We start from the raw sequence: 25625 nt of genomic DNA, 5'->3' as shown, positions 1-25625 counted from the left end.
TTACTATATTTTCCAGTCACTGAGATATTCCATCAATCATAAGTTACAGACCATCAAAACGAGAATAAAGTTAAAAATAATGATGAGATTTGGATAGAAAAAGGCAAAAGTTTTTATTAGACTTAGAATCTGAATTTGACTACCTATGATATCAGAGTTCAAAATCATTCTATAATACACGTATCAGGAACATTATATATATATATATTTATAAAGCACACACGCACAAAAATCATTAGGCATCAAATTTTCTTCAAAATTCCTTTTTCCAAAATCAAAAGGTGGACTGCTGATATTTTGCTCACATAGACACAAATACAATCATACGCATACACACTTATGCACTCTGCCGGTTACTTTACTGGCATTTTTATTATATAAAAGGTTTTAGGCTACTTTTGTAATAAGTACTGATCAAAAACAAGGAAATAACGGAAAGATCTGTTTTGACTCCAAGAAAAAACAAGTTTTAAAAATGACTTCTTTTGCCTTTTTTTTTTTCCTTCACAGCACTGAAGTTAGATTAAGTACTTCAGAAACGTGCATGCAGTACACCTTTTCACAGAATCCATATTCCTGAAAACTTAGTAAAACTTACAAAGTCCTTTGTAATTCCCCCTCACTTCAGTACTTCCTGTAGAGTACTCCACACTTTGTCCACACTTCCAGTCAGACACTCGTATTCATGGAATTAAGACCCTGCTCAGCACACAAGCAATTTAAACTGTAGAATTTTTTTACTCCAGCAGCATATGCGAGATTGGAGAACTTCTAGAAATGATCCAGTGACCAGTTTGTTTGCCTGACTTTGGTCATATCATATTGCAAGAAGGAAATTAGATTTTTTCAATGTATACAATTGTATTGTTCTATCTCCACTTCCAGAGCTAAGGGATAACTTGCACTCAAAGGTTGTGTAGGTTGAGCATAAGTCCAAAAAGCATGGACATGACACACAAAAAAAAGTAGGTTGGGATGATTTGACGTGGTGACCAACAGGCAAGCAATCAAAGTCTACATATGAGATTCTACTAAACTTAATCTGAAATCTCTATAGAAAAATCACCTTAATATCCTGAAAAGCATAGTAGTCATATTTCGTGAGTGTTTAGACATGATCTCTACAAAAGATGTTAAAAAAATCTGTTAAATCCCAGCAAAGCATCTCACTATTACAAGTTTGCTAATGAACAAATCCCAGCATTTCATGTCTAGTCCTTTGTATTAGGTCTGCTCAATATGATTTAGGAAACCTCATTCAAAGCTGCTTGAACAATCAGTTTTAAAGAAAAAAAAAAGTTGAAATATAGGCAATAGAGCATTTTCAAAATATGGCATCAGTTTCTCTTCTTCCATATTCCATATCTCAAAACTTTGCATCAATTGCCTAAAATTGAACAAAAATCTCTCTGCTTCCTGAAAAGGTCTCATAAAGCCTTTCAAAAGGAAATTATGTTTTCTGGAAGGACAGTTTAGGTTAAAAGGCACAAAATTGGGCAATAAATAACAGAAAAAAGAAATCTGGAGAAAGGTGGAATACTGGAGTTCTTATGTGAAGACAGTAGAAAGGGGACGTAAAAGCCTATCACATGAAAATGTCAGACTTTTAAGGACACTTTACATTTTCTCTGCTCTGTTGAAAATAACTGATTCGGTACAAGGCAACAATGAGTTGAACCTATAGTATATAACCATCTTGAAAATAGCTCTGAAAATTGGTTGTACCTGATTCACCATTTCCTTTTTATTTATTTTATTTATTCATTTATATTTGTAAACAATTACAAGTTTTCTAGAGAAGGAATTGAATCTCAGTAATTTGGAAACATTTCAGAAAAGACAATGTACATTTTAATATTTCTGGAGATTTCTGGAACTTTTTTGACCTTCATTTAGAGAAAACATTTTTTCAATCTTGTATAATAATCAGTAACGGAGATTTAAAAGCCAAACAAAATAGAGCAATTTTCTTATAACTTTATTTTACACTAAAATTTGACCCCATCAGACACTTTACAAGCAAGCAAACATGCACACATGCACACACAGTTAGATGTACTATTTCTCTGTTTCATGATTCTTAAACTTGATAAGGACTGTGTATGGTGTATTGCTGATAAGTGCAATTGTACGGGAGAGGAGGAGAGAGGAGGGCAGGGCAGGGCAGGGCAGGGCAGGGCAGGGCAGGGCAGGGCAGGGCAGGGCAGGGCAGGGCAGGGCAGGGCAGGGAAGGGAAGGGAAGGGAAGGGAAGGGAAGGGAAGGGAAGGGAAGGGAAGGGAAGGGAAGGGAAGGGAAGGGAAGGGAAGGGAAGGGAAGGGAAGGGAAGGGAAGGGAAGGGAAGGGAAGGGAAGGGAAGGGAAGGGAAGGGAAGGGAAGGGAAGGGAAGGGAAGGGAAGGGAAGGGAAGGGAAGGGAAGGGAAGGGAAGGGAAGGGAAGGGAAGGGAAAGGAAAATATCGTAGTTCAACTGGATGACAGGAAATTCCTTAAATAACCTTGCCTTGTAATTTCTGAACTCCACTGATGACTGGAGGTTCAATAGGTACAACGTTACACAATCCCACAAGAGAAAAGTGGATCATTTTGCTGTTTTCATTGTTGCAGATATTAAATTCTGACTGCACCCAATTCTGTGATCATTACACTGTTTATCCATACACAAAGTCAATTGTTAGATCGACTGATGGCAAAGGATCACTCTTTCCCCGAGGCTCTGGGACTCTGTTGTGTACACATCCTCTTGCTTTCCTATCTGCCCATAAGCCGTGAGTGCCTCTTACTGATCATTGCTAACCTCTTTTAGACTTCTGTCTTTCTCATACTCACATAAATGCAGCCACATATGCACGGAAGGTAATTTCCTCTTTGGAAGCCATTGTAAGTTTCATTTTTGTTGTTTTTCTAAAGGTTCTTTCCTCTGACATCTTCCAGATTTTATCATCAGTGAAGGCAGAGGAAAGTGTCTAGGCAAAAATACTCTGCTCTAAATAGGCATTAATGAATAAGAACGCAAGCGTACAAATGAATGATATGTGCCTATTCTTAACTTTTCTGTCTGACTGAGAGTTATGCTGAGGAGTTATGCTGAGTTTGAGGTGTCTTTCTTCTTTATTGTAAACCATTAGAAGGCTCAAAAGCTATCCTTTCAGTTATTAGTAACAATTCAGTTTGTTCTTTTGATACCCAATTACTTTGTCACTCAGGAAACACTATTCATTCTGGGCACTTTAGTGTGAAAAGCTGACAAGGAATGTGAAGAAAAGTTGGGATCATTGTTACCCAGCTGTGTTCCAGGCTTTATCACCATGTGAAAATACTCGGAGCCGCTCAACTCAGGGCTGACCATCTCCAGCTTGCTCTCTTTCTGTGTTTCTGAATATATTGATAAAGGAGCATACAGTCAATAGTACTCAGCTCACTTTTTGCAATTAAATGCTTCTTTTACATGATTTCACCAAATCCCAGAAATCTTCCCTTGAAGAATGTCTAGAAAATTGCATAGAGTATTCAGTGAAACTTTTGTGGCTTGCTGCTTGCACATCACCAGGCTTGTGCAATTAAAGAGTAATTCACCCATATTAAAATCATTGCACAAAACTCACTTGGTAAAGGATTGCATTTACTGTTTAAAAAGTTGAGACTGTGGTCTGAACATATTTGCTTTCCACTTATTCTTCTATTTCATTATCAACTATATCATTTAATCTGTAAAAACAAGAAGACAATCTTTAGAACAGAAATAGAGCAAGTTACCCATAAAGAGAACTCCTGCAACTCTTTTCTAAAGTATTCTCATTCATATTTTATTTTATATCTCCTCAAGGATATATTTGTCTAAATGAAGAAAAATGATATAGTATGAGAAAAGAATTGTGTTTGCAAGTTTGGGGAATCTACATAACGTTCATAAGATTTTTTTGGGGGGGGGGTGGTATTCATATCACAAAGTCATCTGTGCATATGGAAGGTGCTGCAGCTGTCAATACTGTGGCTCCAATTTTGCAGATCAAGGCTGATGAGGAGCAGTTAATCACAGACATTCTCCAACTGCCTTAACAATATTTGCACTAGGAAAGATGGCCATTTTGAAAAAATTTGTTGGCAGAAGAGAAATTTTCTTGGGGAAGGATTGGCGTAGGAGAACACAGTGAAGTGAAAGTCACAGAGCACAATGGCAAGTTTTTATCACAAGTGAAGATGATAGGGCCATACTGTAATATCTGGAGACACAGTTGGACTGCAACTTGAGCCAAGATAAAACACATCCATAAAATTGCATAACAGCTTAGCTTTAATGACTCATAATGGTGTGAATAGAAGACCCAACATCTGGAGAAGGACAAATTATATATACCTGACAATTATATACCTGACAACTTAGACTAAACTGAGCAGCCCAGAACTACGCATAAAGAAGAATTGTAAAAATTCACGTAGAAATTAGTGTACATAATATTTTGTGTTAGGTAAAAATACATTGGTTTAGACACTTTTGTGATATGTATGTATGAAGAATTTTGGCTGTCATGTGCTCTTGTGTATTCAAATTGAATAGTCATAAAAGTGCAGTTCTGGAAAGGTTTGATTAAATTCTATGAGGGCCTGGGGGAAAAGAGAATCCACCATACTTGGCAGCAAGATCACAGTTCCATTTCTACTGCAAACTTTCCTTCTTTTTTTTTTTTTTCTTTTTTTCCCCACAGAATGGGTATTGTAGAGGAGAGGAGAAGAGCATGTGCAGACCAAGGGAAATACAGGAGCATGTGAGACACAGTAAACATGATACATATAATCTGGATATCTGGAGGCAGCATAATGGTCTCAGTGGACCCGTGTCCTACCTAACAGATTTCATGTTACAGCATTCCCAGCTTCATCAGTCACAATTTCATAAACTAGTTGACAAGTCAGGACAACAAGATTTTCCCAATGCAATATTTAAGGAATAATTCTTCATAGCACTCTCTGTGTAACTGGAAATGATGTCATCCATTCCTAAGTAAGGGAGGCCTCATGGGGAGATCATTGTGACTTCGTAGGATTCCCTATTAGGTGAACTGGATCTGGCTGCCTGTGGGAGCAGATTTTCAGTCTCCAAACCCATCGCAGACCGGGAGTCGATTCTCCAACAGTGTGGTCTCAGATTTTCCTAGGAAAAGAAGGATGGAGGAGACCACTTGAATCAATAGCTACATCTGCATATTTGCTACTGAAACTCCAATTTATTTGTTTGAGCCAGGAAGTCATCTGCATCTCTCTACTTCCGTTGGATAGCAAGAATTGTTCCCAGCACCCTTTTTGTCCCTGGCAGGTATCACTCTTTCCAACAACTTCTGTGTACAGTATGGGAGTTCAGAGAGCCCACTAACTACTCCCACTGGGCAGTTTGGAAACAGCTACAGTATTTTGGAGGATGGGAGAGTATAACACTGTAGACACAGGGAATTTAATATCAGCTGACATGAGTGCTGAAGACTGTTGCTGGCCATGCCTAACTTACACACATAAACACACTAACCAAGGACCTTTTTTCCTGTTACGGGGAGACCCCATGTTATATAATTTCATCTATAAATGAACTCAGTAAATTTCCACTATCTAGAAGTCAACTGATTTTTGACATTGACCTCAAGAGGCTGTGTCCAGATGGGTTCCAGCAGTCAGGGGTCTTCTCTCACTTCCAGTTTACTTTGTACCTTACTTAGTTTACTTTACACCTGTATATTTTTGCCAAATGTTACTTTCTGTGTAATTGGCACTTTTTCCCCTCTTGTCTTTGTCTCTTAACACATCTGACATATATACTCAGCAACAATACCTGTACTATGACTATGGATGTATATAAATACTTCTGATATTAGCACATACCTACCTCTGAAAATCTGAACATTTTTACGTGACAGTTCTCAATGATTGAAAAAAATCCAATATTTTAATTATTTGTAAAAGTAAATGAAATTGTTCTGACGGAATTGGACCATATTCTCACTCTATGCTTATATATGCTCTTTTTAATAGTATCTTGATTTCTGTATTATTTTGAAACTTCTCAGAGTTAATGACTGATATCCATCTGTTGTATGCAGGAGAATGAAACTCACTGAACATTATTATTAATATCTACTTTATGTATATATTTCAAAGAAAATAAATCAAGCATGCACAATAGCTTTGCCTTTGTGAAAATAAATGTATAAATCAAATCACACTTTTAGCTCACTGATAAATTCTGAAAAAGCATAGTTCTACAATGATTTTTTTTAAATTAAATGCCATTTAAAAGATACCAAAGACCAACATACTAGTGTTCAATGACATTATTTTGAAAATCATGCACATTTTTTTATAAATTAAATCCTTTATTTGGATTACTTTAACATATTACATAGAATTTTTGAATAATATGTGTACGTTTGGCTAGACATACAGCTTTTTAGAATTTAACAGAAATGCATTTCTGATGTGGAATTCTATTAAACGGTTATAGTACAGAAAGTTTTACAGGAACTGATTGTGTGGAAAAGGCATGTGTATAAATGAATTAAAATTATTTATGAGTGGAAGCTTTAGCTATAATGTGTTTCTTGGTTTGATAACAGTACAACTGAAAACTGAATTTACCCCATTAATAATCAGAAATGGATAAAAGTATAACACCATTTTATATTAAAATCGGAGTTCAGTGTAATTCTCCTATCTTGTAAGATTAGACATACTATGTTCTCTGCAAGAGATACATTTGCATATTGAATTGAATATAATTACCCCATTTCAAACCCTCTCTAAATTCATTTTTAAAAAATTATTAAAATAATAAAAGCCCCCAATAAAACACTGTCAACCAAGGGAAAAAAATGATTGGCTGTTGTAAGATTTTTCAAATTACTATTGTTTAGCAAGTTCTGCTTCAGCTGTCTTTTCACATCTCTCCCAAGGGGGAAAGAAAATAAGACTGGTCTTTGCCACACTTGTAAAATTGCTATTCTGCAGGGAAGGATGACAAGAACAGAGCTGATCAAATCAGCCCTCCTGGTTTCTCTCAAAATGTAACTACAGTGATGCTTATTTAAGAAATGGGCTTTTCATCCATTCCTTCTTACAAAATTTAGGTTAGCTGAGCATTTATAATGAAATGCGTTTTCCATTAGATACACCACCTAAACAACTGGAGTGGAGAGAGATCTCAGCACTTCCAGTATTAATTAACCTGTGGGTTTCCTCTTGTGGTATGACTCTAGCTTATTAAATCTTGTATTTCTTACTGCATGGTGGTACAAGTTCAATGGGTGGCATGGAAAGTGCCTTTCTCTTCCAGAAATTGTGTTCTAGCAGCTAGTGAAAGTTTGGGGTAGGTGAACCCAGTAGATCTGAATTCCATCCAGCTGAAGCAAGAACTGAATTGTTGATTCTCTAAGCCTTAAATGAAAACTGAGTGTGTGACAACCACCTCTTCCAGTGATCTTTTAGAGGAACATACATTCTTAGAAACCTCTAACTTGCTAATATTTGTGAAGGTGACTTTCAAAGACAAATCTCTAATTTCCGGATTCCAGTGGGATGGAGCCAGAAGAGCGAGGCAGTATTCTACATACCTACAGTGTGGAATTTTAGCGACTTAGCAACTTTAATGCTAAATGTGGATAGGGCAAATGTAGGTTCTGAAGTTGTAGTTACAGGGATGCTTAAGAAGAATGGGGGAAAACCAGAAAAACATTTGTGATACATGTTTGAAGTTAGATAACCTAAATTCTGCTTGTGTCCTTTTATTTATGCCAGTAGATTCATGTCAGAGCACAGGAAAACACAGTGAAAAAATGATTGTGTTAAATTGCTGGTACACTCTCCACCACAATCTCACTCTGCTCCAACTAGCATGTGAGAAAATAATTGTCATGCATGCTTGGGAAATTAGCACAGAGTGGGGATCATTCCCAATAGGCAGCTGAATGTTGTTAGCTTGTTTTTGATGGCAAGAGAGCTTAATAGTAGCAATGTGCCATTTAGCTTCAGTGTCAAAGAATGCCCTAGGCTCTGTTTGCTAGTGTAGACAGAGTCCTATTGTTTCTAACATCTAAATCTAACCTAAATCTTACTGTATTCAGCAGAGGTGGAGGTTGTTTTGAGAGGCTGTCCCTTGTGATTTGGAATTGATCTTGCAAACTTTATTCATGTAAATTATCATAACCAAAAGTTACACTGATGTTAACAAGCTGCCTATGAAGTAAAGAAAAAGATTTGTAAGTAAGGTTTTGCAGAATCATCACATAGTGGGTGTGGTGGTTTTACTCAGGTGGGCAGCTGAGCTCCCCCACAACCTCTCTCAAACTCCCATTTTCAAAGGGAAATGAGGAGAAAACAGGTCTCAAGGGCTGAGATAAGGACAGGGATATCACTCAACAATTATCATCACGGGCAAAATAGACTCAGCATAGGGAGATTAACGACTTTATTACCTATTACTAATAAGCTAGGGAAGTGATAAGCTAAAAATAAACTAAAACCACCTCCCCCCTATTCACCCCCTTCTACGTCCTCCCCACGAGCTGCGCAGGGATGGGGAATGGGGGCTGCCATCAGTCCCTAACGCTTCATCTCCACCTCTCCTTCACAGTCACTCTCTGCCCCTGCTCCACGTGGGGTCCCTCCCACGGGATGCCGTCCTTCCCGAACTGAGCCTGAGGGGGTTGCCCACAGGCAGCAGCTCTTCAAGAACTGCTCCCACATGGCTCCGTACCACGGGGTCCATCCCCCAGGAGCAAACTGCTCCAGCACGGGTCCCCCATGGCTGGCAGCTCCCCCCAGACCCCCTACTCCTGCGTGGGCTCCTCTCCACGGGCTGCAGCTCCGGCCCGGGGCCTGCTCCTGCGGGGGCTCTCCATGGGCCGCAGCCTCCTCCAGGCCACATCCACCTGCTCCACCGGGGGCTCCTCCACAGGCTGCAGCGTGGAGATCTGCTCCATGTGGGACCCATGGGCTGCAGGGGGACAGCCTGCTCCACCAGGGGCCTCTCCACAGGCTGCAGGGATTCATGGAACGCCTCCTGCCCTCGTTCTTCATTGACCTTGGTGTCTGCAGGGTTGTTTCTCACTCTTCTTTCTTCCACCTGTTGCTGTTTAGCAGTTTTTTTTCTCTTTCTTATATCTGCTTACACAGAAGCACAACCAGTGTCATCCACGGCTCATCTGTTGGCCAGAATCAGGCCCCTTTAGTAGCTGGCTGGAGCTGGCTCTTATCTACCATGGGACAGATTCTCACAGAAGCTACCTCTGCAGCCCCCCACTACCAAAACCTTGCCACCTAAACCCAGTATAGTGGGACTGGTGCAAAACAGAAACTTGGAATCTGATATCTGTGCAGTAGTGCATCATGCTTCCAGGCAGACTGAAATCCTAAACACCAAAGCAGTCTATCTCACTTTTGGATTGTTTGTCTATACATCAGTTGATTCTGCAGCCTTTCCTCAAATCAGTAGTCACATGTACTTAATTTTATTCTTATCCCCTTATGAGGACTGAGAAAAACTAGTTCCCTAAAAATGCTGACTTTGTAAGAACATACAGAAAAATAATATGCTACTATGCTAGAATATACTACTGTGCAGTAGTTATATGATCTGTATGATTTCATCTTTCCATTCTTTCATCCTTTTGTAAGTTTCTTATACTGTTTTGTATTTGCCTGTCAAGGAATTTCTTCCTTGAAGGAAAAAAAAAAAGTTATGCATTATCTATAGTTGCCTTAAATATTTAAAACTAAGAAGCAAAATCTTATTAATTACTTAGAAAATAAAATTACTGACTGTCATTATTATACTAAATTCCAGTTATGCTTATTATATTAATGTCAAAAAGCCTCAGTGAAGAAATGGAGGATCATGTTCATCATGTAACTTGAGCAGCAAAAATATAAGGCAAAAGGATAGACCCTGAACTTCAGAAAGAAACAAGCAATGAATATATAAGAAACAAAGGGCCAAGAAATAGAATCAATTGGACTTCTCTCTTTCTTCTGCCACCAATACTCTGTGACATCTATCACAAATCATGCATCCCATGCTTTCTGTACCTGCCCACACCTCTTCCTGTTCTATTACAATATGACCTGTTTTACACCTTTCTCCTATTGACCTTTTTTTTGTTATTTCTGGTACAATCCTTCTAAGAAAGATTGCAGCCGTCTTCGTACTGCATGTTCTAAAACCAACTCTCACAGAGTCCTGACAATGCCTCTGCCATCCATCTCTCGCATTCTCTGCTGAGAAAAACTAATGTACGGGGGGACTCTCTTCTCTCCAATTGTGGAAACATTTAATCATAGAAATCTTGGTTGGAAGGAGTCTCTGGAGGTTGTCCAGACTTCCCACTTGAATCAGGAGTAAGCCAGCACTGGGTCAGGTCAATGGTGTTTTGCCAAGTCCTGGAAAATTCCAAGGACAGAAAGTTCACCCTTATGCCTCACTGGGCAATTTGTCTGAGTGCTGCACTGCCTTGCAGAAGAAGTTTTACTTCTGTCCAGACTGAACATCCCCAAACATGGTTTGTGGCCTTGTTGTGTGTTCTGCCACTATTATGAAGTGCTGTCATCTTTGCAGCAGCCTTTCAAGCTGTTGTAGTCTGCTATTAGATTGCCACTAGTCTGTCTTTTCACCAACTGTTGAAGCATAGCTCCCTCAACCTACCCTTAGCGGCGATCTGTGAAAATCTTTGCAGTCTCTGCTAGGCCCCCGAATTGTTCATGGACTGAGAGGCTCCAAACTGGATGCACTCATGATCACAGAATCATAGATCATAGAATGGTTTGGGTTGAAAGAGACCTTTAAAGATTGTCTGGTTCTAACTCCCTCACCGTAGGCACAGGTATATATCTTCCACTAGATTAGATTGCTCAAAGCCCCATCCTGCATAACCTTGAAAACTTGCAGGCATGGGGCATCCGCAATTTCTCTGAGCAAGTTGCTTTCAATTCTTTCATCCTCTCCTTTTGCTCCTTTTTTTTTTTTTTTTTTTTTTTTTTTAAGCTTTATTACTCACTTCTGGACTTGACTTCATGAGTTCTCTCTCTCCCTCTCCCTCTCCTCTCTTTCATAGAATCATAGAATCATAGAGTATCCCGAGTTGGAAGGGACCCATAAGGGTCATCGAGTCCAACTCCTGGCACCACACAGGTCTACCCAAAATTTTAGACCATGTGACTAAGTGCACAGTCCAAATGCTTAAATTCAGACAGGCTTGGTGCAGTGACTACTTCCCTGGGGAGCCTGTTCCCGTGTGCGACCACCCTCTCGGTGGAGAACCTCTTCCTGATGTCCAGCCTAAACTTCCCCTGCCTCAGCGTGACACCATTCCCATAGGTCCTATCACTGGTGATTACGGAGAATAGGTCAGCACCTGCCCCTCCACTCCCCCTCGTGAGGAAGCTGTAGACTGATGAGGTCTCCCTTCAGCCTCCTCTTCTCCAGGCTGAACACACCCAGTGACCTCAGCCGCTCCTCGTATGTCTTCCTTTCTAGTCCCTTCACCATCTTCATTGCCCTCCTCTGGACGCTGTCCAACAGTTTTACATCCTTTTTGTACTGTGGTGCCCAGAACTGCACACAGTACTCGAGGTGAGACCGCACCAGCGCAGAGTAGAGCAGGACAATCACTTCCCTTGACCTACTAGCGATGCCGTGCTTGATGCACCCCAGGGTACGGTTGGCCCTCCTGGCTGCCAGGGCACACTGCTGGCTCTTTCTTGGTGTGTGTCTTTTTACACATAATTCCTAATGCTATGTCCTTTGCTCTCCTCATTAATAATAACAGTTACAATTCTACAGTACAGTTCTCTGACCTGTACTCTACTTGCTAGTTTTGTTTTGCAATTCATGTACAGAGGAGGACATCAGACTGGTGTTCATCCAGGACATCTGTAATTTCTTTGTTGCCGATATACTCTTGTATGACCATCACCTGTTTTCCACTGCCAAGATCTATTGCTGTGCTCTGTATATTGATTTTTTTTAGCGATTTTCAGCTCATAAGGAGTGATTTCTTCTTGTCTTTTGTGAGATTTGATGAATTCTTCTCCTCCCGGGCTATCTTGTCTCAGCAAAAATGGTTCCATATGTCACTTTCTTCCCTACCAGCTCTTAGCATTTCTTTACCACTCTTCAGTGTAATGCATGGCATAGCTAGCTATCTGATTTGTTTGTTTGCAGAATCTACATAGAAAATCCAAAATACTAATTTTTCCAAAAAGCTTGTGACTTGGTTTTCCTTGCCTTGGCTACTACCCTCTGGGTCAGATGAAACTCAGTCTGAATCCACTGGGGAGGGAGAACTGTGGAGGACTATGTTCAGTTGAGAGAGTTTCCAGAGTGAGAAAAAGGGAGAGCAAGGAAAGGAAAGAAAAAGAAAAAGTAAAAAGAAAAAAAAAAAGGGGTACTAGAATCTTAGGAAACAGAAAATGCAACATGAGAAAGGATCAACTGACTTCTAAGATAATAAAAGAAAAAAAAAATGCAACCAAGCCCCAGAGGTCGTTGAAGTAGTTTTCTTTATAATTCAGACAGTGCAACATACAGGTGGTGTGAGTCAGGAAACTACTGGGGGACCATGAAAAATATTTACTGAGACAAAGCAAAGTGAGACACTTCTTTGAAAAAAAAAAAAGTATATATATATATATGTTATTTTAACTTGGTTTTCCTTTCAGATCTGAGTTTTCATTTAAAAATTGATCTCTTCTAGTTTGTATTCTAATAAAAACTTCCTTTCAATATTCAAAATCCTTTGGAAGCTTTTGGTGGAAAGTATGCAGCCAAATGGACTGAAATTTCTGAAAGACCCAGCATCCTGCCTAAATGCCTTAACAAAGTCCTGGCCTTGCAAAACTGTCAGCATCCACTTCCTCCAATGATATTCTCAGAATGAAAGCTGGTGGTGCAAATACTTGGTGGAGGCTTACTTCCTTACAAATTTGTTTCATTCTTCAGTCAGTACTAACATTTTTCTTTCTAAAACAATTCTACTTCTCCAAGTTAATTGATTTCCATATCTAAAACCAGCTTCTATTTTCTTCACCTCATCCTTCACAACCTCCTTCTGCCTCCATTTTTCTCTCCTCAGAGGACCTTGCCAATTTCTTTTGAGAGAAATGAGATAAAATATGTATCATTCACATTCTTTGATCTTTTTTTTTCCTTCTTTTTTTCTTTTTTCCTTCTCTACTGTTGAGGATGAGGAAACTTTTCTGTTTCATTCTGTTCTCGTCTAGCTTCACAATATGTTCTCAAAAGTCTCATCCCATCTGATATCTCACTTTGGGATCCTTGTGACCACTTTGACATCGTTTTTTGTTGTTGTTGTTTGTTTTTGTCTCACATTTCAAACATATTCTATTTCTTCCTATGCTTGGAAAAAAAAAAAAAGTTCGAATCACCCTTGCACTTCCTTCACTGTCTTTCTTCTTCTATTTTGTTTGGTCTTTTTAGTTCTAAGACAATTTAATTTCTCATTAAAAACCTGTTAATGTATAGCTGCTGTGCACTGCACTCTATAAAAGCTGTATTACCTTTGCAATTTCTGATGGCAAATACCAGAACCTATGTTCCAGTATCATTCTCTGCTCTGGCTTCCATCAGCAGTCATCTGTCTTCAACATCTCCATGCTTTTATTTACTCTTGAAACAATGACCTCTTTTGCTGTGGTGACCCTGTCCTGCTCTAAGTCTCTGTTGCTGTGTCCTGTAAAGACTTCTCTTTATCCATTCATCGTTTCTCTGTGGATTTATGTTTCATGTATTTCTGCTCTTGGTCCTTCTGTCTTCCTCTTCTAAACGTTACTTGTAATCTTAACCATACAAGTCCAACCTCAGTTCACCAATCTGCCTCTTTACTGTAGAGCAATCTCTTTCTGTCCATCTGTCCAAAGCAAGAATCCAAATCACTCACATTTTTTTTTTCCTCCCCCCCCCCCCCCCCCCCCCCCCCCCCCCCTTCCCCTCCAAATCCTGTATCCAGGAGGACTAGCTCATGTGGAAATATCCATGGTGCAGATTTCTCAAATTAGTTGAAAGCAGTCTTGTTTCCTCTTCCCCTTCTCTCTAACATTGTAATTTCTTTCCTTTTGATCCTACCGAAGGCAGGCTATTCTCACTTAGAGTCCACTTCAAAATAGTAATGCAGGGTCATTTTCCTGCACTTTAACTTTGACTATATCATCAATATTTATACATCCCTTCAATAGCTATACCTTTCATCTGAAATCAAGTTTATGCAACTTTTCTTGCTCATAGCCTTTCATCTCTTATTTACTGTTCAGACTGAAACCTACATCCAGTTAAACCTTGCTACAACTCCATATTGTCCACTTTAAATATTTTTGAAAAAACTTATTTATAATTTCTCCTGGCCTGTCCTGCATGTTTAAGGAATATTCCCATAAACATCTACAATGCTGTAGAAATTATCGTTCCACAAAACCTCACAAAAAACTTCTTCCCTGTAATGCTTACAAGAAGCTTCAAAAGTGCTAGGCTTCTGGTACACTGAACCCCCTGACCTAGATGTTCAGCAACAATTCTACTTCTTTTCTTTATTTCCTCAGCTTGCCTCCCTCTGCCATAAATATATATATATATATTTATGCAAGGACTGCTTTCAATTTGTATTTGCACAGCACCTTGCACAAGGAAATCTTAACTATGATAAGGTGTTCTAAATATTAGGGATATTTATCTGATATCTCATGATATCTACCATATCTATTATGGAGAAGATTATCCTTGAAGTTATTGAAGCGCACCTGGGGGACAATGCAGTCATTGGTCCCAGCCAACATGGGTTCACAAGGGGTAGGTCCTGTTTAACAAATTTGATTTCCTTTTATGATAAGATCACCCATCTAGTTGATCAAGGGAAACCAACTGATGTAATCTTTTTGGATATCAGTAAAGCTTTTGACAGAGTTTCCCATAGGATCCTACTGGACAAAATGTCCAGTATACAGCTGGACAAAAACATCATACGATGGGTGAATAACTGGCTGACGGGTAGGGTTCAAAGGGTTATGGTAAATGGGCTGCATCAGTCTGGTGGCTGGTCACGAGTGGGGTTCCCCATGGCTCCATTTTAGGGCCAGTTCTCTCTGATGTTTTTATAAACGATTTGGATGTAGGACTAGAAGGTGTTTTGAGCAAATTTGCTGATGATACTAAACTGGGAGGAGTTGTTGACTCTGTTGAAGGTGGAAAGGCCTTGCAGAGAGATCTGGACAGATTGGAGAGCTGGGCAATCACCAGCTGCATGAAGTTTAACAAGAGCAACTGCCGGGTCCTGCACCTGGGAAAGGGCAACCCTGGCTATACGTACTGATTGGGGGACAAGATGCTGGAGAGTAGCCCCGTAGAGAGGGATCTGGGGGTTGTGGTTGACAGCAAGCTGAATATGAGCCAGCAGTGTGCCCTGGCAGCTAGGAGGGCCAGCCGTATCCTAGGGTTCATCAAGCATGGCGCTGCTAGTCGGTCAAGTGATTGTCCCACTTTGCGCTGGTGCAGCCTCACCTCGAGTACTGTGTGCAGTTCTGAGCACCACGGTACAAAAAGGACGTGAAACTATTGGAGAGTGTCCAGAGGAGGGCTACAAAGATGGTGAAGGGCCTAGAGGGCAAGATGTACGAGGAGTGGCTGAGGTCACTGGGTCTGTTCAGCCTGGAAAAGAGGCTGAGGGGAGACCTCATCGTGGTCTGACAGCTTCCTCATGAGGGGGAGTGGAGGAGAAGGTGCCGATCTGTTCTCTTTAGTGACCAGTGATAGGACCTATGGGAATGGTGTCAAGCTGAGGCAGGGAAGGTTCAGGCTGGACATCAGGAAGAGGTTCTTCACTGAGAGGGTTGTCATGCACTGAAACAGGCTCCCCAGGGATATAGTCACAGCACCAAGCCCGTCGGAGTCCAAGAAGTGTTTGGACTGTGCACTTAGTCACATGGTCTAAACTTTTGGGCAGACCTGTGCGGTGCCAGGAGTTGGACTAGATGATCCTTATGGGTCCCTTCCAACTCGGGATATTCTATGATTCTATGATTTAAATAGTAATAAAACTGTAAATTACCTTTTTTTTTTTTTTTTTAAATAAAACACTTGTTTCTTTGAGTATCTACAAAACTCAAATGAACAAAATCTACCTTTTCTCTGGCACTTTGAAAATTCACTATGAATATAATTTTTATGCTGATTCAGTGGGATTAAATAGTGCTTTATTATTCAGTAAGAATAGCCCTACATATTACCCCATTTTTGTTGGTTAAGAAGGACGAACCTGCATTTTAGAGTGAATTTTGCAACTGTCTCTACTGGGAATGGCAAGCTATTTACAGTAATTCAGGAGCATTCCTACCAGATAACTCAGCAGTGGCAAGACTGGATTATGTGTCATATTTTAAGTTACAAGGAGACAAAACGACCTAAGAAAAAAATGATTTTCCCCTATCAGCTCTAGTGTTTTGACTTCATATACTTAAACTGTTGTATGATTGTTTTGTTTATGTAAGCTTTTAATTTTTATAAAGAAAAATAGCAGTATTATTACAGTTCAGAAGTACATAACCTTTGCATTGAATTAACTGAGTATAGTTAAAGCTGAATTAAAAATAAAAACACAGATGAGTGGTACAGAATTGTAACAACAGATTAAGGAAATATTGAAATGATATTATTATTTTTTAAAAAAATCTGTATCATGAAAAAAATCAATTCTTTATAGGTACTAATGAATAGAGTATACCTACGCTGTTATTGCCTTTATCTTCAGTAGAGGATATTTAACTAAACCCAGTATTTTCTCTTTCCCTTTCCCTTATAATCTGCAGACATATACATAAGCAAACAAACTTTCTTGTCAAGTTTATATAACATAAGATGCAAAAAGCTGTCACTTAATTTCATTAAGTTCAGATCCACCTCATAGGGCTGAGACATGAATTTACAGTCATTGATTGGAGCAGAAGGAACATCACACAGTAGCCTAGAGAGCCAGTGCACTTTTAAAAAAATGAATTTATTTCCATAAATGTAAGTGCTGAACAACTGATTTCATTAAAAGTTATGGAATTTTACATTTAGGATCTCTATTTGCATATTTTCTGAAAGCTCAAGTATTAGTTTTTGAAGTGCCATTTTAGGCAATTTTTACAGAGTGACAGATACAGATTTTCATTAGGGTTGCAACACACTTGCTTAAGATTTGAATTTTAGAGGACAAGCCCCACTAGAAAATATTTTAAATTACTATCAGGATTTAACTCCACAAGAAGAAATATGTATATTCAAGGTTATGATACCCTGAAGTTTAGTTCTTTGATAATGATGATGATGATGATTATAATAATAATAATAATAAAGTAAAGCTTGAAAAAAAATCCAAAGTCAATAAATAAGTAACTTGCATAGAGTAACAGAAAATATTTCATCTTGCTTTGATTTGACTGCCCACTTTCAGGGTGGAAAAAATCATCTTAGTAGAATAAAAAAGTAAAAAATCACATGAAATGATAGAGAGATTATGCTATGCTCTACTTTCTAAACTTGTAAATCCCTGTTTTTCACTCAGTGATTTGACTTTTTTCCTGGCCACATTCATACATTCTCATTAGTCTTGTGATCCAGGTTCATAGTTCTGTCTCAGGGGAGACCTCCACTCAGGTTTTGACTCTGACCTCTGTTTTTAAATGGGGAAATGAACATAATTGATAGCTATGCTTGGCTCCCTTTGAAGCTCTTGAATATAGAACACAGTGGGGGAAAGAAAAAAAAAAGGAAAAAAAAAAAAGGAAAAAAAGTGGTTTGTATGTTTATGGGGGAAAGGAGAAAGGAGACTACAAAAGGACAAAGGAGGAGGAAAGGAAGCTGGAAGATAAAGGAAAAAAAAAAAGAAAATCATGAGGGAACAGCAGCTCAAGATAAAATGCGATATAGTATCAGATTGCAAAAACAGACAGACAGGAGTATAAGGAGAAAATTCCAAAAGGCACTTCCTCCAGAGATCTTATGTCACAGATGTTACCACTGTTGAAGAAGAATAGGATTTAAACATCCATCAGAAACCTGCTGTTGTCCTGGTGGGAAAATGAATAGTTCAACATATTGCTCATCTAAACCAAAGTTACCCAGTAAAGGCTTAGAAGGCTGGGAAACTTGGGACTTTCCTCTGTTTTCTTGCTCAACCAGTTGTCTGCCTTTCTCCTTCTTTTGCTCTCTCTTTGTCTTTATCTCTATAAATATATGCAATAAGTATATTTATGTACAATATATATATATACTCTATATTGGTATGTGTGCATGTATATGTTTATAGGTATAAGACAAATCTTATTTAGAAGTTGGCTGAGGTCCCAAGTGAGACTGCATGCAATAATTTCATGCATGTGTGCATTCATGCACACATTGTTTTTTATACTGAATACAAAGGATAGGTCAGTGCTAATTTATTGAAGATGTCTATCAGAAGTTGAAATATTACCAGAAAGAAAAGAATAAGTAACTTTTAAGGGTTTGAAATTCGATTTGGATTCATACCCAGTGTAATTAAACAAATACAGCTATTGAGTATTGTTCTTAAAATGGTCTTGTATGTGGAATCATATTTGCGCTTTTTCTGGTGGGAAACAAAAGGATTAGACAGACTTTAGACAAAATTGCTTGACAACTCAATGGATCTTTCATCTTCATCCCAGGAAATCTCTAGCCTGGAAAGGACTGAGAAGTGTAAGGCTCTTCCTCCTTGTAAAATAGTCCTTGTAAATCAATCTTCTGAACATAGTATGAAAAAAAAAATGTCAAAGCCCCTTTCTCAGTTTAACTTTACTGCTGTTGGATTCTGTTGAAATACATTAAGATCATCAGATTTAAAGCCAAGCCTTAATGTCTATGTTGCCTGTCACTTGAAAGAGCTACTTATAAACTGGAGATAGCTCACACAGGAAATACTCTCTTTTTATTAGTGTTTAGTTGTACAATCAAATTAGTGGATTTTTTTTTTCTTAACTTAGTTTCTGGATTTGCAGAGCTGGTAAAACAACAAATATTCATCTCATTCTTCTTCTCTCTCTTTTTTTTTTTTTAATAATATAAAACTATTATATGGGTTGCTAATGAGGTTCTAGGCTTTTGAACTTTGATACTTGGCTGAGGACAAATTTATCAGAGTGGAGCTGTGGTACAGCCAGTTGGAGTCTGTTGAGGTGTAGGAATCTATAGGCAGTATGTTTAAGTAAAAGCAATAAGAAGTACCGCTGTTCTTAAAACATGCTAAAAATTGTCTATGCTGGCTGGACAAAAGCTGATCATTTGTGTAGTTGCTGTCATTACTCCAGTGTAGTGCAAAGAAGGTTCTGTAACATAACACAGAAAGGCACAGAAGAGAGCCTGTTTCCCTTTTTATAATTTTCTTTCATTTTTCCCTCAAAAACTCTGACCATTACTTTGCCCAGACCCACAGTTTTCCAGAGACCCATAAACTCAATGCTATTTTATGAGAAGTTCTGACAAGAACCTCATGAAGTTCAGCAAAGGCCTGGCTTTGGGGAAGAATAACCCCATACAGCACTACATGGGATTTTTGCAAAGTTGCAAAGCAACAGCACCCTGAGCTGCAAGAAAAAGAACATTGCCAGTAGGTCAGGAGAAGTGATCTTTCCCCACTAATATCAGTGCTGGTGAGACACATTTAGAGTGCTGAGTCCAGATCTGGACTTGCCAGTACAAGAGAGACACAGACATATTGGAACACGTCCTCCAAAGGACCACAGATACGGCTATGAAAAGACATATGTGATGAGATAATGAGACAGCTGAGACTGTTCAGCCCGGAGAAGAGAAAGCTCAGAGGGATCTAAGTAATACGTATAAATACCTGATGGAGGGGAGTACAGAAAATGCAGATGGGAGTTTGGACTAGACAATCTCCAAAGGTCCCTTCCCACCTCAACCACTCTGTGATCCTGTGATACTATGAAATAGATGATCAGCCATCAGAAAATCCTACTGGGACTCTACCCTGCACCCCTTCTTGTGGCATGACAGTGCCATTACTGCAATTACCGAACCTTTGTCTTGGTTCCAGCTGTGGACAGGGCACTCCAGTGAATAGTGTGGCTGCCAGGGATTTCCAGAGGCTGATTAAATGCATAACAGCATAACAAGAGGGTCAGTATCTCATCAAAGTATTTCATTTATACCTTAGTTGTATCAGAAGCCAGCTGGCTGGGGCGAGGGGAACCAGCCATGCTCAGAATACAATCATTGCTGTGAAGTTAGAGGTAATCCCCCCCCAGCAGGCAGGTGCTGTGAGCCATGTTGGTCCTGAGACTATGCAGGCCTTATCGTTTTCTACACTTGTGGGTGAACAGACGTGTAGACATGGAGATGTACAGGTCTATTCCTGTACGGAAATACAAAACTGAGTAATACTGTGTATGATGATTTATATATTTATAATCTTAAACCACTTTCTATCTTTAAGGCAGAGTAATTTTAAGAGAGTGTAACAACAATTTGAGATGAGGTGTCTTCTAACACTCCTCTAATATACTTTTGTAAAGAAACTATCCAAGACTTTGGAACTGGGATACCTAAAAGTGACTTTTCTCCTGTCCTTATTTAGGTAGCTGGAAGGAGATTACAGTATATAGTGTAAATTTAATGTCGCCCTAGCAGGAGGTGGCAGGTTAGGAATCCTGTCAGTCACTGATTTACTGCTTAACAGTAGGGAAAGGCTTTAGAACAAACCCTGCAGGAGCATTATAAGCACTTCTTTATTGTCAAGATGTCAGAACACAACAGAGGGTAGCCACTAAGCTTAAAAGTGATTTATGAAAAAAAGACCACCTGGAGATTATCTTATTTTTATCATTTTAAAAGGACATAAAAAGATCATTTTTGTCATATCTTTTTCCTGGTCAGTACACAAATTCACAGAGGAGCAATTTACTCATAAAAAGGCCATTGATGTTATGAAATTGTTCTAATTTCTAATGTTGCATGTCATTTATTGCTGTTACTTAGAATGACCTGCAGTACATTTTTCTAAGTTACTCTCTCCCTTTTCTCACCAAATTTTAAATTTACACATTCAAACAGCTGAATTTTCCCCAAGCTGCAGGAAATACTCAGAATCTGTTAAATATCTTAGTGTCAAGAGAAATAGAGACCTGAAAGGAAGAGTGTTGTTAAAGACTGTGGCATTTTGTACTAATTTTCCATCATCATTACTTATGGGTCCAGAAAACTATAATTTAAGACATTCTAAAATCCTAATACCAATCATATGAAATAATAGCACTTGCTATAAAGAGCCAACAATAAAAATAACCTTTGTAAAGAATAAAAGCTAGTAGTAGAAGTTATAAATTGAAAACTTCAGTGTGACTGGATTAATAAAAAAATTCCTCAGAATCCCAACAAGCTATGTTTAATGTCAAGGTCAGGACTCAAGCATAAAAGCAACATAAAACAAAGCAGGGTACTATTTTTAGCAATAATAGTACCTAGTCCAAAGTTGCACTTAGAGCTGGTGTAAGGTTTTTCTTGTTTGTTTTGTTTTATTTTGTTTTGTTTTTCCCTGGTATTATTACCTGGAAAATGCAGCTTGGTTTTGTAGCTACACTGTGTACCATTTATTGCATGGATCTGATTTAGACTAAATGAGAAAATAATCTTCAAATGTGTGCCATGTCTGACAGAAAACTATTTTCAGAATCTAAAATATTCAGGGTGAACCAAACACCATTTATGATTTCCAAGGAAAAATGTCCTTGGATTGTATATGAAATAAAACAAGGCCTGGCTCAAGCTTCTCAGCACTATAGACAAAACATAATTTTCCAAAGCCAGAGAGGAGGGAGGAGAGAGCCTGCTTGGAGCCTGTTCACAAATGGAGAGCCGAAATTTCAGGATGGGGGCTGGTTCCCAGAATGCTGGGTGTGAAAGATTCTGGAGTCTTGCTTTCACTGAGAGGCTAGAAGAGATGGAGATCCAGCTACTGCTTTTTCCTAATGGGGCAGCATTCCTCCTGTTCCCAAAAGACAGTCTCAGAAATTGAGTTTTCTAGGGCTAAGGCACAGACAAAATGAGTAATGACTCCTGACAGTCAGCTGCTGCCTACAGAGTAGTGGAAAAAAAAATAATAAAAAAAAAATATATATATGTTAATTCTCCATTAATTGAGGAAAATATTCCCATATTTTCATTAACAAGTGGACAGAATGATTATTGTATTTTTATTATTTATTATTATTTATTATTATTATTATTACTTCTTCTGAGGTTAGATGGAAGGATTGGACTATTTCACCTCAGATGCACGTGACTAGCACCCCTCAAAATACCAGAAAACAGGAGATAATTTTTCTTCAGACATTTTCTTCTCAGAAGCGAAGATATTCCTGGATATTCCAGGAACATAAATGGATTTTTATATCCACACTGAAACAGAAACATGGCTACAGAACTTCTTAGGTTTGTCAGGCCAAATTAGGTATTAGGAAATCTGTGTTATTCTGTGGTGAAGTCACTGGAAATCTATGCAGGGAAGGATGGCAAAGGCTGCTGACTGCCCTGCTCCATCCAGGGGATGCTCTAATGGGAAACCATTCAGGCAAAGAGAGTCAAGTTCCTATGCTCCCTGCAGCAAAGCAGCTGCACAAGGAGCTGGGCTTTTGTATGGCAATAAAAAGATGTGGGACTGCTTTTATACTCTGCCAAAGAACCTTGTAAGGATCTGTTATATTCTAGTCTTAGCTATTCGTTTTAATGCTGAGCTGGCATGAACGAAGTGACATGAACTAAATCCTTTCCTTTGGATTTTATTACTTTTTGTCACTCTGTCTTGATTTTTTTTTTCTTCCTGTAATTAATATGCAGGATCTTAAAAGTTTATGGAATTAAGACATTGTGAACATTTTCTAGTGCATGAAGCAATCAGCATAAACCAGACCAGCTGATCTGCAGCGCTGTTGCTCCTGTAGGATGAGGAAACACTAGGTGGAAAATATCACACCTGTAGTGATTTTCCATTTTGTCAAATTAGTCTATAGATACAAATGGCTTACAGCAACTCTCAGTTAAGATCTAAGTTGTCCTTGATATTATGTAAAGTTCTGACCTCTTTATTTGTTACCTGATAATCAAACTATAGATTATTTTTTTAACTAACCAGTAAAAACTTTTAATGTGTCACTTGATTTGTTTGCTGATTTATTTTTTTGAGTGATAAGTTAACTATTCTGTAAAGAATCTCTACAGAAATAAATGCACAAATAAATCTTGGCAATCTAATAAATTTTCTGCTCTAGCAGGGAGATTGAACTACATGATCTTTCAAGGTCCTTTCCAAGCCCTAAACATTCTGTGATTCTGCAATTTAGTCCATAGTTTTATACCATAGAAAAAATTTAAAGAGAAAAAAACAAACATGATTTCTTTTAATTATGACTCTAGAGAAATTTTTGTCTAGTTATCTGATGTTTTATAGTGAGTTTAACAATGTGAGCTTGTATAAAGATATTTTTCATTAAAATTTAGATTTGTTCTCTATAACATTTTGAAATCTAGTCTTTTTTCCTCATCCAGAGGATTCATTATGATCAAATTATATCCTTATCTTTAATTTTCCTTATTTATATGTAAGCAAAAGAGATGGAACTCTTTGAGTGTTTTAGAGTAGACTATTTTACAATCTTAATATCATTTTTATTGATTTTACATACTTTTTTTTTAAGAAGAAAGTTTCACAGAAGTAAGTTAAATGGCTTGTTGAAGGGTATAAGCAACTATTCCATAAACTATAGCTGCTATCTTAGAGACGCTAGTCATTATATATTGACTAAATCTAATACACGAATATAAGTTTGACTCCCACACCATGATAACATTTTTGCCCTTCTAGAAGACTGAAAAATTTTAATTGCTTCTATTTTCTCTCTTATTTCAGGCCAAGAACTAAGAAAGTATTTTTAAGAAACTGTAATAACGAAAATATATTTAGATTTTGTATACGGAAGTTGTTACACAAAAGTTCTGTAAATATACTTTCTTAATATTTTGTAAGCTATTCATAAAGAATTGATAACGTTACTTATTTTGGTGAATATATCTTCTTCAATGTCGTAATTTTCTTTGTAATATAATTCTGTTGTAAGAGCAATTTACTGGCTTTTAAGATATCTATAAAACAACATAATACATGTGAAATTAAAATTGACATTAAAGGAATCAGTTGTCTTATTTTTCTCTGAGAAAAGGCAAAGTCACCAGCATAACTAAAAACTAGTGTGTTCAACCACTCATACTTATCATCAGGCTTATTAGTCAAATGATAGACATATTTAAGAACATTGTTTTCACATTTTTAATAAAGGAAATGAGTAAGGATGTTAGGTTGAAGAAGAGAAAAATAGAGAGAAAAATGAGGCATAAAGCACCTAAAACAGCAAAAAGGACGAAGTAGCTCTCTGTCACAGCTTATATAGATGTTCCAAAGTGGTACTGAAGGCTGCAGAGGACTTGTTCAGTCTTATTGTATCCTCAGGATTTACTTACATAAAGTCATAAAATGGTTTGGGTTGGAAGGGACCTTAAAGATCACTGAGTTCCTACCCCTCTGCCATGAGCAGGGATGTCACCCATGCCACCCATAAGGTTGCCTAGGGCCCCATCCAACATGAGTTTGAACACATCCAGGTATGGGGAATCCACGAGTTCACTGGGCAAAATGTTCCAGTGTCTTACCACCTTCTCAATAAAGAATTTCCTCCTAAGATCTAATCTGAATCTCCCCTCTTTTAGTTTTAAACCACTGGCCTTTGTCCTATCACTGTCTGCCCATGTAAAGAAGTCACTCTCCATCTTAATTATAAGCCCCCTTTAAGTATTGAAAGGCCGCAATGAGGTCTCCCCAGGGCCTTCTCATCTCCAGGCTGAACATCCCCATCTCTCTCAGCCTTTCTTCATGGGAGAGGTGCTCCAGTCCTCTGATCATCCTCGTGGCCTTCCTCTGGGCCCACTCTAACAGATCCACGCCCTTCATGTACTGGAGGCCTCAGACCTCGATGCAGCACTCCAGATGGGGCCTCACAAAGGTAGAGCAGAGGAGGGCAATCCCTTCCCTTGACCTGCTGGCCACCCCTCTGTTGATGCAGCCCAGGATGATGTTGGTCTTCTGGGCTGCAAGCATGCACTTCTGGCTTATGTTAAGCTTTTTGTCTACCAAAACCCTCAAGTCTTCTGCAGGGCTGCTCTCAGTTGAGTTCTTCATGCAGTCTGTACTTACGTCTGGGATTGCCCCAACCCAGGTGCAGCACTTTGCACTTAGACTTGCTGAACCTCTTTGGGTTCATGTGGGCCCACTTTTCTAGACTGTCCACGATCCTTTAGATGGCACCCCTTCTTTCTGATGCATGAACTGCATGACTCAGCTTAGTGTCACCTGCGAACTTGCACAGCAACAAGACCACCAGTCACAAGGCAGAACCCTGAGGGACACCTCTCATCACCTTGTCAGATAGCTAAGTAGAAGTTAAAGCAGTTAGCTGTAGCAGTTCTGTATACATTTCTCTATGCTATTCACACAAGAATCTATTTTATTCTATACGATC

At 38.6% G+C, this 25625-nt stretch overlaps 1 long non-coding RNA gene across 3 annotated transcripts in view; it reads left to right on the top strand.

Moving 5' to 3' along the window:
• Positions 1 to 25625, top strand: part of LOC106035342 (uncharacterized) — a 40599-nt gene that overhangs the window by 2001 nt on the left and 12973 nt on the right. For all 3 annotated transcript variants that reach the window (XR_010830454.1, XR_001206712.3, XR_001206713.3), the window contains exon 2: positions 4703 to 5310. This is a non-coding gene — a long non-coding RNA (uncharacterized lncRNA). The remainder of the gene's footprint in view (positions 1 to 4702; positions 5311 to 25625) is intronic.

The sequence above is a fragment of the Anser cygnoides genome, chromosome 3 (assembly GCF_040182565.1).
Source record: "Anser cygnoides isolate HZ-2024a breed goose chromosome 3, Taihu_goose_T2T_genome, whole genome shotgun sequence".
Lineage (NCBI taxonomy): Eukaryota > Metazoa > Chordata > Aves > Anseriformes > Anatidae > Anser > Anser cygnoides.
The sequence above is the reverse complement of the archived record's forward strand: the minus strand, read 5'-3'. Positions and strand labels throughout refer to the sequence as shown.